The 15143-nt window shown below is 48.5% G+C and overlaps 1 protein-coding gene across 1 annotated transcript in view; it reads left to right on the top strand.

Moving 5' to 3' along the window:
- TMEM120B (transmembrane protein 120B) overlaps positions 1–15143 on the top strand; it is a 47381-nt gene that overhangs the window by 1067 nt on the left and 31171 nt on the right. The window lies entirely within an intron of this gene.

Here is a 15143-nt window from a genome sequence, read left to right on the forward strand (position 1 = left end):
CTCTCCCTCTCTCTCTCTCTCTCTCCCTCTCTCTCTCTCTCTCTCTCCTTCTCTCCTCTCTCTCCTTCTCTCCTCTCTCTCTCTCTCCCTCTCTCTCTCTCTCCTCTCCTCTCTCTCTCTCCCTCTCCCTCCCTCGTTCTCTCCCCCTCCCCCTCTCTCTCCTCTCTCCCCTCTCTCTCCTCTCTTCCCTCTCTCTCCTCTCTCTCTGTCTCTGTCTCTCTCACACACACAAGCTGCTTGAGAAAGTTGGTTGATGGCTTTCGAGAGAGGAGGGGGTCATGGGTAGGTGGTCTCTAGTCTCAGAGGAAAAGAAAGCTCCTTTGGGGTGGGAGGAGGTGCCCCCCCCAGGGGATACTAGCGCCTCAGAGGTAGCTTCTTTTCTGGGTGACCTCCCCTGCCCATCCTTGATACTCTCCGTACTCTCTCCCAGCTCAGTGTTCCATCCCTACTCCCATTTCCACCTTCCTCTCCTCCACCTAGCTGCTAACTAGGGGACCACCCCCTTTGGTTTCACTCAGAGCCCTAACGACTGTCACACAGCCTGGCCACCTGTGCAGTGTGCGCCCCAGTACTGCAGGTGGTAACCGTCAGCCCGGGCCAGGAGGCTGCCTCCCAAAGAAAGGCAGCTCAGCTCATCCCTGACCCGCTGTACACCTGGTTTCAGAGTTCCCAGGCTCTCCTTATTGAGAGGGTGTGACCCTTCCAGGGGGTGGGGAGCTAAGCTGCCCCAGCCTCTGTGAGGACAAGGGACTTGGCCAAGGAGAGCAGGCCTGCCGAGTCTGTTTATCTTTTATTCTTGGTTGAGGACGGTAACTGCAGGGGCTTTATCTGTCTGAACATTGCTTCTCTGCCCAGGGGGCTGCCTGGATCTCATTTCCCTTCCTTCAGGCAGCCAAAGGCAGAAACTTCTGCTTCTGACTGCTGTCTGTCTCACCCTGTTGGCCGAGCTGCACTAGCCCAGGCACTGGCTTCAGGATGGCTTCCCAAAGCATCCAGAGTTGGGTTTCAAATAAGGTTGGGGAGGCTGTGAAATGGAATGAGCTTGGACTGGCCTCTTACTATTTTTGCGCCTTAGTTTCTTCCTCCCCAGAGACAGTTGGGCTAGATGCTCTTTCAGCTCTAAGTATTATGGAAAGTATCTCAGAAAATGGGAGGCCTCCTCTTGTCATGGAAAGAGAGCTGACACTGGAGCTAGAGGGCCTGGGTTCAAATCCTGGTCCTACTTCTCACTGGCCTTCATGGACTTCAGTCAGATCTTTGACCCTGGCATCACCCTGAGCAGTGCACTTCTCTGGTCCTCACTCTTCTCTTCTGCACAATTATGGAGTTGTTGGCCTATTTGGGTCTCCAAGGACCCTTTTACCTCAAGTTCTAGAAACCCACCAAGGTAGCATCCCACTCTGGAACCCTGAGAGCCATTCCTAAGTCTACCCCTTCCTTTCTCCTCCCCTAAAAAAGAAAGAAAAATGGATCAAGGCCTGTTATCCCAGGAGATCTCTCCTGGTCTCAGATGATGGGAAAAGTTCAGCCAGCCCCTGATGCTCATTTGGTTTTCTTCTTCTGTGTCTTTGGGATCCCTGAGGGGAGTGGGAAGAAGGGAAGGGAAGAGTGTGTGTGTGTGTGTGTGTGTGTGTGTGTGTGTGTGTGTTGGGGGAGGTGGGGTTTTTCAGTTTGTTGTTGTGAATACTTTTGCTCTGCCCTTGCTGGGGCTGAGGAGGTGGAGGCTGACACTTCTGAGCTATGTAATCAATGCAATTAACAGCAATTAGATAGCAAGTCTTGGCAGGCTAAGCTTGCAAAGGAGTCATTTACATGCTGGTGAGTTGTTGTTTTCCCAGGCTTTGGGGGTTACCTCGCCTGAGGGCAGAGATGGAACCCTTGGTTAAAGGACAAAGAGGCCTGTGGTCCCCTGCTCACTGGCTTGGGGATGGAAGGGGCTTCAGACGTCTGACCTCATTCTGCAGAGAGAAAAACCAAGGCCCGGAGACAGCACACAGAGGACATGAGAGTCCATTGGCTGCTGCCCCCTTGTTTTACAGATGGGGAAACTGAGGCCCAGAGAGCTTCGGTGATTTTTCCCAGAGTTTGTGAGTGAGTGGCAGAACCTCTTAGTTTCCAGACTCCAGAGTTGATTCTGCCTCCTACCATACCATGCTTCTTGGTTCTTCTTGGGCTCTAGAGCCTGGAAGAATTAATGAAGCTTAGTCCTGATTGTAGTAACAGTAGCATGAATCAGTCAGCAAATGATGCTGTTCCTGGGCATGCAAAGACAAAACTTGAACTAGGCCCTGCCCTCAAGGAGCTTCTATTCCAGCAGTCCTCAGGGCTTTTAAAGTCTGGTAAGCCCTGGAGTAGGAGCAGGTCGTGGGTGTTAGTCATTTTTTAGTCATGCCTGATTCTTTGTGACCCTCTTTGGGATTTTCTTGGCTGAATACACTGAAACATGGAAGTGGTTTGCCATTTCCTTCTCCAGCTCATTTTATAGGTGAGGAAACTGAGGCAGACAGGGTAAAGTGACTTACCTAGCGTCACACAGCTAGTAAGTTTCTGAGGCCAGATTTGAACTTAAGTCCTCCTGACTCCAGAGTCAGTGCTCATACAGTCTTTTTAAAGAAAAACTCCAACAGCCCAGATACCCTAACATTGTGAGGTCGGGCTGCCACGTGCATTGTCCCGGTTTTACAAATGAGGTCACTAGACCTCAGAGAGGTTAATGACCTTGGCCAGAACCACACAGCCACTAAGTCCCAGAGATGGGATTTGAACCCTGTTTTTGGAGGCACCTCAGTCCACAGATCTTAGGTGGATGACTGAGGGAGAACCTGACCTTGGAGCCAGATAAGTCTGCCAGTGAATGGGGGAGACTCAGGTGAGGAGGAAAGGCTCCTGCTGGCAGCCCTGGCTGCTTGAGTGACTTTGTTCAGGTCATTCACTGTTCCTATGATCCCTCCTGTGCTGGCTAGAGACCACAGTCCAAGGGAGCCTTTTCCCTTCCTGGGTGAACTGTGAGGTCCGTGAGCTCCCCAAATGAAAGGCTGCTGGGACCCAGGCACCATAATTAGTCACAGTGAGTCGTGTGTGAATCAGGCAGAATTTCCAAGGGGAGGCCTCTCTTGGTGTGTGAAGGAAGGGGCTTGGGGTGCATCAGTATTGCATGCCAGGCAGGCTGTGGGCAGAAAGCTTAACCAAGTCAAGTGTTTGCACTGTTTAAATCCTTTTTATCCTCCGTGTTCACTTCGGCTGCCACATCTGGGACCTCCGGCTGCCACGTCCTGTTCTTCCCCTCTCTGGGCTATGGCTGCCTCTGGTGTCCCTGGGTTTTGGTCTTTCCAGTTTAGGGAATAAAGAGGAAGCATGCCCACCTCTGAGTCGGGGGTGGGGTTGGGAGGAAGGCAGAATTCCAGAGGCTGCTGGAGCCTCCCCCACCTTCTCTCCCCCCTTTAAAACTTGGAAGAGAGGACTGAGTTTTCTTTCAGAAGCACTGGCCGTGCCTTTGGGGGATGGGACCTGGGCCCTTGGGCACTACTCTGGTAGGTGGGGTAGCATGGTGTGGATGCCGGGGGTAGCATGGTGTGGATGCCGGGGGCAGCCTGTATTCAGCTAGGGCAGCTTCTGCTCCTGATTTTGTGGCCTGCGGTATGACCGCAGAAGGTCACTTGCTGATGCTGAGGTGGCCATTTTGATGGATGTTTCCTGTTTGCTGCTTACAGTGTAGATACCTCTTGGGCCCCCCCATCCTGCTTGACCTGAAGTGAGCCCAGAAGCCTGGGCCTGCCTTCTCTTGGCCCTCTGCTGGAAAAGAAGGGATGGTCACTGACCTTTATAGCCTCCTCCTCCCCCAACCCATACCTGCCTTCCCTTCCAGAGGGCGGAAGCTTGATGCTTCATCTCTTGCCTCTATGTCTTTGTCCAGGCTGTGCCGGCTGCCATGCCTGGAATGTGCACCCTCACCTCCACCTCTTATAATCCTCTAGCTTCCTTCAAGGCTTTGCCCATGGAAAGCCTTCCCTGATGCCCGTAGTTGGTGCTTTGTAACTCAGGTTATCCTGTGTAGACTTACCTTTTCCCATTTTGTACCTCCTTGTAATAGAATGTAAACTCCTTGAGTCTAGGGACTTTTTCATTTTATCAAAGGATCATGAATTTCATGCTGGAAAAACATAGAGGCGCCCCCCCCCCCATTTTACAGATGAGGTGACCAAGGCAGCCAAGTTAAGTGACTTGCTCAGGGTCACAGTAGCTGCTAAGTCATACAGGTGGAATTTGAACCCAGATCCAGCACTATCATCAGAATTAACAATGATAATAACCAGCGCTTCTCTGCCAGCCAGCACTTTGAGGTCTCCACTGATCCCACCACCACACACTGCCCTGCAGATTGCTTGTGCACATTGCCTGGCCAGGGGTCCTGACAGCTGATTGGCTCTGATTGAGCCTCTGGCCGGCCTTGAGCAGGTGTCCCCTCAGCAAGGAGACCTCTCTCTGGGCAAGAAACCCCAGTCACCCGGCTCAGTATTCACCAGAAGGAGCACCGAGCCAAGGGCACACTGTTCCTGCCTCGCTCACTGTCTCCGTCCCCTTTAGCAGAAACCTCTGCCAGCCAGGCCGGCAGTGCCAGGCTCAGCTCCCCGAGGGCAGCTGTCCGGGAGCTTTTAGGCCTGGGGCCTGGGGGCTGCCGAGCCCTGGAGGGGAATGCCCGGCTTCTTTCAGAGCTCAGCAAAAGGCCACCCTGTGCAGGGAGCTCTCCCCAGGCCTGCGCTGCCAGGACTTTGTCTTAAAGGTTGCCTTCCCTCTAATGCATGTGTGTGTGTGCGTGTATTATCCTCACACACATATATCCACATGGATTTGTGTCTGCCCATACACACATGCTCATATATAGGTGTATGTATGTGTGTAGATATGTATCTAAGTGTCATTTACACAACATGGCTGTCCCTATGGGAGCTTGAATGTTTATACACACACACACCCTACATAGGTGTCTGCCTATATATGTATACATTATGCTATCATACGTGAGTGCATGTATGTGTGCATGTGCACAGAGCTGTCTCTACATGGGGTGTGTGTACACATGCATGTCTCATGTGAGTGTGTATAGACACACATCTCCACATATGTGTGTTTGTATGTGTTCACATGTTCCTGTGTGTAACACACATATCTGTCTGCATGTGTGTGTGAAACCATATCTCATATATATGACATGACATAATACAATATAAACACGTGTGTGTGTGTCGTCCTCATTAAAATGTAAACTCTGGGGTCAGTCGCTGCCTTTGCATCCCGATAGCTTAGCGCAGCACCTGGCATGTTGCAATCACTGATAGCTGATGGATGACCGTTGTGTAACTGGGTGGCCGTGGCCTGCCTGCTTTACTTTCCCGTGCCTCAGTTTCCTCATCAGTAAAGTAGGACCATTTCCACCTGTAGCTCTGCCCAGGGTGGCTGCAAGGCCCCAATGAGAGAAGGCCTGTAAAGTACTCTAAACATCTTGTTGCCCTCGAGATGCTGGCAGTGGCTGGGGCTGGCGGGAGCTTGGCTGAGTCTTGTCTCTCTCACTCAGGGCCCCAGACGCAGGGAGCTTTGGAAGCCGGGGAGCCCACTTGGCATCAACAAATGGGAAAACCCCAAGCCCCATGACCCTTCCTGAGCTGGATTTCCTGGGATTGTTCAAACAATAATAATCCCTTGCAGCTGCAGAGCACGATGGGTTCAGAGCACTGATGAGACTTGGTTTCAGATCGTGGCTCTGTCCCGTGTGACTGTGGGCAAGTCTCCTCATCTCTCTGGGTCTCAGTTTCCACATCTGTAACATAAGGAGATTGGACTGAAGAGGAGGGGGGCCTCTGAGGTTGGTCAGTCTGTACCAGGCCCTGGGGGTACAAAAACAAACTCAGCTGCCCTCAAGGAGTTTATATTCTGGGAGGTGATGGTACGGTATGTGCATGTAGGGGTAGATAGATTTCTAATCTGAAGTGTGGAGGCAGATTTCTGCCCAGGGTGAGGAGGAAGGCCCTGGAGTGAGCTGGGCAGCTCCCCAGAGTTGGCTTCCCCTTTTACTGGAGGTGCTTGGGTTCGGAGGGCTGGCCATTTATTGGGGGCTGATGTGGAAGGGACTCATTCAGGTACAGGTTGAACTAAAGAAACTGCCCTTTCTTTTCTGGCATTCTGCAAAAATGATCAGATCTGAGAGAGATGCACATATATAAGTGGTGCATTGGATGGAGCTCCAGGCCTGGAGTCAGGAAGACTCATTTTCACAAGTTCAAATCTGGCTTCAGACACTTACTAGCTGTGTGACCCTGGGCCAGTCACTGCACCCTCAGTTTGCCTCAGTTTCCTCATTTGTAAAATGAGCTGGAGAAGAAAATGGCAAACTACTCTAGTATCTCTGCCAAGAAAACCCCAAATGGGGTCACAGAAAGTTGGGCATGACTGAAAATAACTGAAGAACAACACTGTTATGTAGAATTCTAGGTTTGCAAAGTGCTTTACCAATATTATCACATTTGACCCTCACCACATCCCTGGGAGGCAGGTGCTATTACTGTCCCCATTTTATCGATGAGGAAGCTGAGGCAGACCAGGTTAAGTGACTAGTCCAGGGTCACAAGACTGATAAGTGTCTGAGGCTGGATTTGAGCGCAGGTCTTCCTGACTCCAGGTCCTGAAGTACCTAAGGGTATTCTTATCAAGCAGCCAAGCCTTTATTAAGCACCTACTGTATGCCAGGTACCATATTAGGTATTAAAACTACCTCAAGGTGCTTACATGCTATCCCTAGGGCCAGGGGGCCTATATGTAGACATCTATGGACAGGTACAAGATAATATTGTTTGCGGGGAAGACCAGGAAATGTCTTCTGCAAAAAGATGCCCCTTGAGCTGAAGCTTGGAAGCACTATGAGATTCTAACATGTAGCAATGAGCAGGGAAAGCATTGATAAAAACATCTAGTACCAAGGCATAGAGGTAGGAGATGGAACGTCTTGTGTGTGTGTGTGTGTGTGTCTGTCTGGGTGTAAGGACTAAATCATATAAAGTATGGAACTAGAAGAATGTGTGAAAAGGCAGGAAAGGTAGTGAGGGTCTGGATCATGAAGGGATTTAAACTTCAGAATACAGGGGTTTTTATATTTCATCCCAGAGGTGATAGCTACTGGTGTTTATTGAGGAGGTCAGATTTTGCCCCTTAAGAAAGTCTCTTTGCTAAGTGAGTGGATGCAGAAGGATTGGAGTGGGGAGAACCTGGGGGTTGAGAGGTCAGTTAGGAGGCGATGGCAGTAATCTAGAGGAGAGCTGGAGAGGGGGCTGCATTCTGGTGATTTTTTTTGAGTGGAGAGAAGGGGATGGATATGAGAGAGATGGTGTGTGGGGGGTGGGGGTAGAGCCAACAAAACTTGGCAGCTGATTGAATGTGTGAGAGGGAAGAGTTGAGGATGAGGAGAAAGTTGCAAACCTGGAAGACTTAATTGTTTAATGATATCCCATCACTGTTGTTGCTATAGTATTCGGTTTTATTTATTTTCATTAAAAAAAAAACATTTTATCAGAAACTCATCAAAAATCATGAATTTTCCAGTGTGCAAAGACTTTTTTTTTTTTAAAGGATTGTATATAAAATTTTGGAAGGGTGAACTCCTGTGTTTACAGAGGCAGCTGGGTAGTGCTGTGCCTGGAGTCAGGAAGACCTGCATTCAAATCCTGCCTCAGATATTTACTAGATGTGTGACTCTGGGCAAGTCACTTAAAAGTGTTTAGCATGCGGTAGGTGCTTAATAAATGCTTGTTTCTTTTTCTTCCTTCTGTTATATCCAGTTTGTCTTTTTTTCCTCCCACAAAAAGCAATTTTTTTTGACATTTAAAAATTTTTTAGATTTAATATTTTATTTTTTCCTCAATTACATGCAAAAACAATTGTTAACATTTGTTGTTTTTTTTTGATAATTTTTTTGGTTTATTTTTAGTTTTCAATATTCATTTCCACAAGATTTTGAGTTACAAATTTTCTCCCCATCTTTCCTCTATCCCTACCCCAAAATAGCAAGCCTACTGAATACCCCATTCCCCAATCTGTTCTCTCTTATATCCTTCCTCATCTCCCCTCTAACTTTCTAGTAGGGCAAGATGGATTTCTATACCCCAGTGCCTGTATATCTTATTTCCCAGTTGCATGTAAAAAACAATTTTTTTTTTAAACATTTGTTTTTAAAGCTTTCATTTCCAGATTCTTTCCCTTCTCTCCTCACCTACCCCCACTGGGAAGATAAGCAATTCAATATAGGTTGTACATGTGTAGTTACCGAAATCATTTCCATAGTAGTTATATTGTGAAAGACTAACTATATTTCCCTCCATTCTATCCTACCCCTCATTTATTCTATTTTCTACTTTGACCCTGTCCCTTTTCAAAAGTGTTTGCTTCTAACTACCCTTTCCCCCAGTCTGCCCTCCCTTCTATCATCCCCCCTCTTATCCCCTTCCCCCCTACTTTCCTTAGGGTATTATACCCAATTTAACATTCATTTTTTAAGAATATTGAGTTCCAAATTCTTTCCGTCCCTCCCCTTCCTTGTCATTGACAAGGCAATTTGATATAGGTTATACATGTGCAGTCATGCTTTTTTTTTACATTTTACCAAAGGTAGAATTTGAGAATATTATTGTTGATTACCATTATGGTGAACTTGGTGAACTGGAAGGATTTGTTTGTAGTCAGCATGAGAAGTTTCTGACCGGGGAGTCCAAAGGCCCCTGGAACAGGGCAGTTCAGTTCAGAGGAGGGCTGGGTTTGGAGGAAGAGAATGAGCTTGGTTTGGGATGTGTTGAGTTTGAGATGTCTGTGGGGCGCCATGTCCAAAAGGCAGTTTGAGATGGAAGACTAGAACTCAGGAGAGAGTTCTAGGCCAAATATCTAGATCAGGGAATCATCCATGTAGAGGGGGTAATTGCACTCCGGAGAGCCGATGAAGTCACCCAGAGTATACAGAGAAGAGCAGAGGGCTTGGGGCTAAGCCTTGGGGACAAGGCCTGCTGTAGATATGAGCTGTCCTTCCACAATGTGAACTAACCTGATTAAAAGAGAATTGATAAATATTTAATAACAAATAAAAATACAACAAGACACAGCATTCTATTTTCCAACTAAATCAACCCATGGATGTATGGATGAACGACTGCCTTTTTTTTTTTTCCCTAAAAGCATCTCATTATACATTTCTTTTTATTTTAATTTTTTTCTCTCTTTTCTATTTTTTAGTTTACATTATTCATTTCCACAAGGTTTTTAGTTACAAATTTTCTCCCCATTTTTCCCTACCCACCACCCCCAAACAGCGTTCCCACTGAATATCCCCGCTCCCAATCTGTTCTCTCCCATATCTTCCCCCATCCCCTCTCTGACTTTCCAGTAGGGCACTGAGGATCTCTGTGCCCCAGTGCCTGTATATCTCATTTTCCAGTTACATGTAAAATAATAATAATAATATTTACATATATTTTTAAACATTTGATTTTAAAACTCTCAATTCCAGATTCTTTCCCTTCCTCTCTTGTCACCCACCCTCACTGGGAAGATAAGCAATTCAATATAGGTTGTACTTGTGTAGCTAATGCAAAACATTTCCGTAGCGGATATATTGTGAAAGACTATATTTCCTACCATCCCATTCCACCCCCCATTTGTTCTATTCTCTACTTTGATCCTGTCCCTTTTCAAAAGTATGTGCTTCCAACTTCCCTCCCCTCCCTTCCATCATCCCCACTCTCATCCCCTTCCCCCCTACTCTCCTGTAGGGTGAGATACCCTATTGAGTGTGTATGTCATTCCCTCCCTGAGCCAAATTCAATGAGAATAAGGTTGACCCATTCCCTTTTGCCTTCCTATACCTCCCCTCCATTGTAACCATTTTCTCTCGCCTCTTCTATATGAGATAGTTTACCCCATTCTGTCTCTCCCCATCTCCTCTCATTATATTCCTCTCTCACCTCTTGATTTCACCTTTTAAGTATCATCCCTTCCTATTCAGTTGGTCCTGTGCCCTGTCTATGTATAACTTTACACATATATACACACACTCACATATACGACTTCCATTTCTGTGTGAGTTTGACACCATAATAGAATTGGCAATCCATCCAGCAAAAGAGACAAAAAGGGATCAGTCAGACACTTAGAAGGAAAACCTGGATAGGCCAGTGTCACCCCCCCCCCCAAAAAAAAAGGAACCAGAGGAAAAAAGTATTCTCCAGGAAGAGAAGGAAGTCAGCAGTGGCAAAAGCTGCAGAGACAGGATTGAAAAGAGTCTGTCCAGTTTGGTGATTGAGATTGTCTGTGACTTTGAACGATTTAAGAACTCTGATACAGGGATAGCTCCATTAAAAGACCAGTGATAGGGGTGGCTAGGTGGGACAGTGAATAGAGCACCGGCCCTGGAGTCAGGAGGACTTGAGTTCTCAGACACTTAACACTTACTAGCTGTGTGACCTTGGGCAAGTCATTTAACCCCAATTGCCCCACATTCCCCCCTCCAAAAAGTAAAAAAAAAAACAACCCAATGATGAAGCATGCCCATTCCTCTTGATTGAGAGGTGGTGGACTACAGGGGCGTAGGGAGACATGGCCAATTCTGGTTTTCTTGATAATGCTTGTGTGTGATAAGGGAAAGGGAAAGAATTTATTTTGGGGGGAGTTGGGGGCGGAGGACTTGTATGGGGGAAGGGAGTAGTGTTAATAAGTCAATGGAACAATTATAAGATACGAAGAAGGGAGCCAAAGGAAGTTAAGACAAGACAGATCCAGGCTAGCATTGGAGTCACCGTGTTAAATTTGTTCTATACATGAAAAAAAAGGGCAAGTGTGCATAAGTGAGATTCAGTCAGTCAGTTATTAATTGTTAAGATTCTACTATGTTCCAGCGACGGTGCTAAGTGCTTAGGATGCAAAGAAAAGGCAAAAAACCAGGCAGTACTAGCTCTCAAGAAGCTCATGCTTTAATGGGAGAGACAGCTTGCAGATAGCTCGGGACAGACAAGCTGTAGACAGCAGAAATTGGAGAAAGCCTTGGGGGAGGACTGACAGAAGGGATCCTAGCTGAGATGTGAGAGGAGCCAGGGTAGCTAAGAAGCCGAGGTGAGGAGGGAGAGAGTTCCAGGCAGCAGGGACAGCTGGGTTCATAGTTTCACAGATAAATTTCTTTTTCCTGGTCTTTGGGCATAGAAGTCATCATTTTTGTATGTCAAGTTTATTTTTTGGAAAAGGTCATTGGTGACTTAGTGATGAGATTGGAAGCCAGATCTAAGAGGATTTAGAAGAAAGTGGAGAGGCAGGAGTAGAAGGCTTTTTCAAGGAGTTTGAGAAAGGCAAGAGATTGTCAGATCAAATGAGAGTTTTTTTAAGGTTTGGGGGACTTAGGAGAGTTTTTGTAGGCAGCAGAGAAGCTGCTGATGGGTAAGGTGAAATGAAAGGTGAGAGGCGGGGAATGATTGTGGGGGCAATCTGCTGGAGAAGACAGGACCAGGGGTGCATATTGAGGGGGTAAGAGTCCATCAAAGACTGAAGTAAAGGAGGTGAGGATAGAATGATGTCAGGGGGCAGTGAGGGGAGAAGCAGAGGAGAGGGAGCTCACAGCCGAAGACCTCATGTATGAGGGGTAAAGTGGGAGGCTTGAGGGGAGAAGAAGAGGTTTGGGATAGTCTCTGTGCAGAGCAGGAAAGAGTCACCCAGGGAGGAGTAGAAAGATTGCCAGACAGCAGTGGGATTCCCCCAGTTGGGATTAGGTAACATTAATTTATAATGGTTGGCTCTGGCTAGTGACGTCCCCCAGCTCTGTTCAATAGACTAGTGAGTAGAAAGAGAGGAGGCTGATGGGGGAGTGATCAAAGGTTGGGGTTTGGCAAGGGAACATCCTTGTTAGGACCATAGCTAGTGGGATTCAAGAGTAGAGGATTAGGTCAAATTTAAACCAAAGGGTCAAGATTGAGAGGGTGCCATGGTGATGAGGCCCTGCATCTTGGAAAGGGCTGGCTGCCCACTGCTGTCTTTTTTTTTTCTTTTTGGCGGGGGGAAGGAAGGGCAGTTGGGGTTATGACTTGCCCAAGGTCACACGGCTAGTAAGTGTTAACTGTCTGAGATTGGATTTGAACTCAGGTCCTCCTGACTCCAGGACCGGTGCACTATTTACTGCACCACCTATCCATCCCACACTGCTGTCTCTTGCTCCTGGAGGCACCTGTGGGTGTGAGAAGCATTGTAGAGAAAGAGTTGGTAAAGAGGTAGCCTCAATCTCACCTGTGACCTATATTAGACTCTTCGTGGTCCTGTTTGGGGTTTTCTTGGCAGAGGTACTGGAGTGGTTTGACATTTTCTTCTCCAGCTCATTTGACAGTTGAGGAAACTGAGGCACGGAGGGTTATGTGCCTTGCATAGGGTCCTACAGCTAGTGAATGTCAATGTCAAGGGACTTCTCTGAGCCCATTGATTCACTTAGCTGCTGCTGCCTCTGTTGGAGGGCCCAAGTGAGATCATTGCAAGACCTAATTCCTTCCTTGGTCTCAGTTATCGAGAGGATGGCTGCCGCGATGATCCTTCCCTTTTGGCCCCTCTTCCCCCAATCCTGGACCTCTCCTGCCCTGCTTTGTCTGCAGCCATCTCCAGCTGTTCCCCAGCTGTACGGGCCTTGGTGTCATTGAGCCCAACGGGGCAGAATCTCAAGAGGGCAGAGAGGTTTACGCAGATGTCCCTCATTCCTGACGGAAGCCGACTTGTTTGTGATTAATGCATGCCCTGCTTTGAACACATGAGCACCCAGAAGGGACTGCTGCATCCTGGGAGAGACCACCTTCCCTCAAGGCCCCTCTCAGAGAATCAGACTTTAAGTTCTTTTTATCAGGAGAGCGTTCCTGGGTCAGGTGGAGTTGGGGGCACTGTGCCCTCTCAGTCCTCCCAGCCCAGGGAGGGAGGGTCTTCCACATTTGCCCCAGTCCCTCCCCCCCCCCCCCCGGGTTATTTTCAGAGCCTGAGTAGCATCTCTGGGCCAGCGTGTCTGATGATCCTCCGCCCCACACGCTAGAGCCGGCAACAAAAGAGGAGACTGGTTTGGCTGGAAAAGAAAGGCTGGGAGTCAGGCGAGCCAGCTTCCACGCCTTCTTAGTGGCTGACTCACTGCAGGAGCCCTGCCTTTGACACTTACCATCTGTGACCAGGAGCAGTGGGCAGGTCCCTGGCGGCTTCGTAAAGTAGCTGGGTGGTCCAGTGGATAGAGGCCTGGACTTGGAGTCAGCAAGGCCGGAGTTTGAATCCTGCCTCTGACTTCCTTGCTGTGTGACCCTGGGCAAGTCACTAAACCTCTCAGGCTCAGTTTAGGCATCTGTAAAATGGGGATAATAATGGCACTCAACCTGTAGCATTAGTGTTAGGATCAAACCGGAGAATGTTGGTAAAGCGCTTTATAAACTTTATACTCCTGTATAAAGGGGAGCTGCCCAATAAATGGGGTTGACTGGAATCCCTAAGGCCTTCCCCCCTCTGCATCCACACTCCTTTGACTTCAGCCAGCCTTCTGGAGCATCTGTGACAGCCCTCTGCATTATGCATTAAGTCCAGACCGCGTGCCATGCACTGTGCTGGCCACTAGTGATGCAAAGACAAGGGGAGAAACACGTTCCTTTTCCCTCCCCCATCCTTCAAGAAGCTTACGCTCTCCTGGGAGGGACACAATAAGCCAAAAGAAGTGTATACACAGGGATGGCTAGGTGGCACAGGCCCTGGAGTCTGGAGGACCTGAGTTCAAATGTGACCTCAGACACTTAACACTTATTGGCCGTGTGACCTTGGGCGAGTCACTTAACCCCAATTGCCCAGCCTTTGCCCCTCCAAAAAAAAAGGATATACATGATAATTTGGGGTTGGGCGATAGGGAAATCAGGGAGGGCTTTCTGTGGGAGATGGCGCATGAGCTGGGCCTTGACAGAAGCTCAGGATTTTCCGAGGCAGGGTGAGGAGCAGGAGGAGGGGGCACAAGCCGGGAATGGAGGTAACAGCTTATGCTTATACAAAGGCACAGAGGTGGGAGATGTGCCAAGTTCTTCTGTACCCTCCGGGGAGGAGGAGGAGGAAGTGAATGTGGGCCAATATCCTGGGAGATCTGAGCAGAGGATATGATTATTGGCTCTGCAGAAGTCATTTTTTAAAAGACAGTGGCCCCGGCATTGTTTTAGTCAGATAAATGGTCTCTTCTAATTCTGAGGCTTGGGGGTCTTCATGTGCAAAGGGCAGCCTAGGATTCACAGTGCAGATGGAGATTAGGGGTCCTGCCAAGCTCTCTAGATTTTCATAAGGGTCAAGCGATTTGTCTTTCTGAGTCTTACCTTCCCTCCCTCTAAAATGGAAAAATTGGCAAACAGATTGCCTGCCTCATAGGGTTATTATGGAGGGGAGCCTGCTTTGGAAACCTTAAGAAGTGGGCAGGGACGTGTTAGGAGACACTGTATTGTGGAAGGATCACTGGATTTCGATGATGAAGATGTGGATTCAAGTCCTGCCTTTGAGTGGGCGTGGGAAGCCTCATCATCTTGCCTGGACTCAGTTTCCTCATTTGTAAAATTAAGGGCATTGGGCTAAGTGACCTCTAAGGTCCCATCCCACCCGATGGTCCTGTTACCTCTCCAGGCCTCAGTTACCTCATCTGAAAAATGAGAGGGTTGAGCGAGATCGCCTCCAGTGGCCCCTCCAGCCCTGAATCTATGCCCTGGGTATTTTTGATGCTTAATGATACAGTGTGGCTTGTGCCAAGCGGTGCCAGCGCTCAGTGCTCTCAGGAGTCTGCAGGACGGAGGGACCCCTCCTGGAGGGCCTCCCAGGTGTCTCAGCTTCTGCCACAAGCTGTTTATCGGTTGATTCCTGCCCCTTGGGGATCTGAAGCACCTCCTGCTCACCTACCGATGCTGGGCACCTGGGCTGTTTTCATCTCCAGTGCCTTAGACACAGCTGGTGGCGGTGCAGAGAACGCTCAGGAACCCTTGGGCCTGGGACCAAGTTTGAGACCAGGCTTGACCCCGTGCCACCCACAGGACCTCAGACAAGGCAGCCTGTAAAATTGGGGTGGGGAGGACAGGGGAGCAGGGGAGCAGGGTTGG

The sequence above is a fragment of the Petaurus breviceps genome, unplaced genomic scaffold (assembly GCF_028583685.1).
Source record: "Petaurus breviceps papuanus isolate PSGF00001 unplaced genomic scaffold, PetGlider_PUasm1.0 99, whole genome shotgun sequence".
Classification (NCBI taxonomy): Eukaryota; Metazoa; Chordata; class Mammalia; order Diprotodontia; family Petauridae; genus Petaurus; species Petaurus breviceps.